The sequence below is a fragment of the Manis pentadactyla genome, chromosome X (assembly GCF_030020395.1).
Source record: "Manis pentadactyla isolate mManPen7 chromosome X, mManPen7.hap1, whole genome shotgun sequence".
NCBI lineage: Eukaryota > Metazoa > Chordata > Mammalia > Pholidota > Manidae > Manis > Manis pentadactyla.
The window spans coordinates 108683022-108684998 of record NC_080038.1 but is presented as its reverse complement, the minus strand read 5'-3'; the positions used below and the strand labels follow the sequence as shown (position 1 = coordinate 108684998).

General features: G+C 41.6%; 1 pseudogene; it reads left to right on the top strand.

The window, feature by feature from the left end:
- The first annotated feature begins 502 nt into the window (after positions 1-502).
- LOC118928208 (glyceraldehyde-3-phosphate dehydrogenase-like) lies at positions 503-1566 on the top strand (annotated as a pseudogene).
- The last annotated feature ends 411 nt before the right edge of the window (positions 1567-1977 follow it).

Here is a 1977-nt window from a genome sequence, read left to right as displayed (position 1 = left end):
TAAACTAAGCATGTATTACTCATGCCTTGGAGCTTAGTACTCCCCCCAAGATTCCTGCTCTTCTGGGGAATTTTTCCACTTTTGGCTCTAAGCCCTTGCTTTCACTGATGTCTGAAGCTTATTCTCTAATATCATACCAATATTCTCTTTTTCCTTGTACTAAACAATTTATAAGAACTATCTAAAAAGTGCTTTGTGATGCAGCATTCTTTACTAAAGATTTGAGCAGGTAGAAGAATTTTACATTATAAGAATACCAAAGACTTAAAATCAGTTATTTCTGTTCTGTAGAGTCATTTAGCCATCCTAACATTGAACATTTCCAGCCACCTATTTCTTCATAATTCAGACTTCTATTATTTCAATCAATTATTTCTCTCTCTTCTTTCTCCTCATGACTCACAAAAATCTATTTACTTCCCAAGCAGAGAGGTTAATTATTTCTGTCTTTCTAAATTATGGTTTCAGGACCTTGTCTCCCATAGCTAAATAAATAGTTTAGGCTCTCTGCTCCTCCCCATTCATCAAAGAGCTGCATGTTCTTGTGCACTGCCAGCAGCATCCTGGAGACACAAAGGTGAAGGTTGGAGTTAATGGATTTGGCCATATGGGGTGCCTGGTCACCAAGACTGCTTTTAGCTCTGGCAAAGTGGGTACTGTTGCCATCAGTGACCCTGTCATTGACCTCAACTACATGGCCTATATGTTTTAGTGTGATTCTATCCATGGCAAGTTCAATGGCCCAGTCAAGTTGAGAATGGGGGCTTATCAGCAACAGAAAGCCCATCTACATTTTTCAGGAGCAAGATCCCACCATCATAAAATGGGGTGATTCTGGTGCTAAATATGTTGTGGAGTCAACTGGTGTGTTTAATACTTTGGAGAAGAATAGGGCTCACTTGAAGTGTGGAGCCAAATGGTTCATCACCCCTGCCCCTTCTGGTAATGCCCCCATATTTGTGATAGCCATGAACCATGAGAAGCATGGCAGCTCCTGAAAGATAGGCAGCAATGCCTCCTGTGCTAACACCTACTTGGTCCCGTGGCCAAGGTCAAGCATGACAACTTTGGCTTCATGGAGGGCTCATGACCATAGCCCATACAATCACTACCACCCAGAAGTTCATGGATGACCTTTCTGGGAAGCTGTGAGATGATGGCTGAGTAGCTATCCAGAACATCATCTCTGCTTCTACTGGCACTGTCAAGGCTATGGGAAAGGTCATCCTTGATGTGAATGGAAAGGTCACTGGCATGGATTTCCTCTACCCTCAGTATGCTGGACACGGATCTGAGCTGCCACACAGACAAAGCTGCCAAATACAATGACATCAAGAAGGTGTAAAAGAGGCATTGAAGGACACGCTAAAGGACATTCTGGGTTACATAGACGACCAGGTGTCTCCTGCACCTTCAACAATAAAACTCACTCTTCCACCTTTGATGCTGGGGCTGGGCATTGTTCTCAATCACCAATTTGTCAAGCTCATTTCCTAGGATTACAATAAATTTTACTACAGCAACAAGGTGGTGTATCTTATGGGCCACATAGTCTCCAAGGAATAAGAGTCCCCTTGACCACCAGCTCCAGGGAAAGCACAAGAAAGGCTTTCAGCTGCAGGAGAGTCCCTGCCCCAACTCAATCTCCAATATACTGAGAATCTCCCAAACTTGACCGTTTCCATCCCAGACTTGTGAAGAAGGGGAGGGGCTTAGGGAGCTTTTTCTTGTCAAACACATCAATAAAGTACAGTATATCCAATCTAAATATACACATACCTACATAGTTTACTTTTTCTAAATAAATACAATTCCTTTTTATAAGAGGGATTATGTTATCAACTATCGAAATGATATATTTTCATTCTGCTACATGTTTCACTTTGTTTCCTTTTCATGATAACCCAGTGAGCTAGGTGTCATTATCTCTACTTTATAGATTAGAAAACTAGTGTTGAGTAAAGTTATGTGAACTTA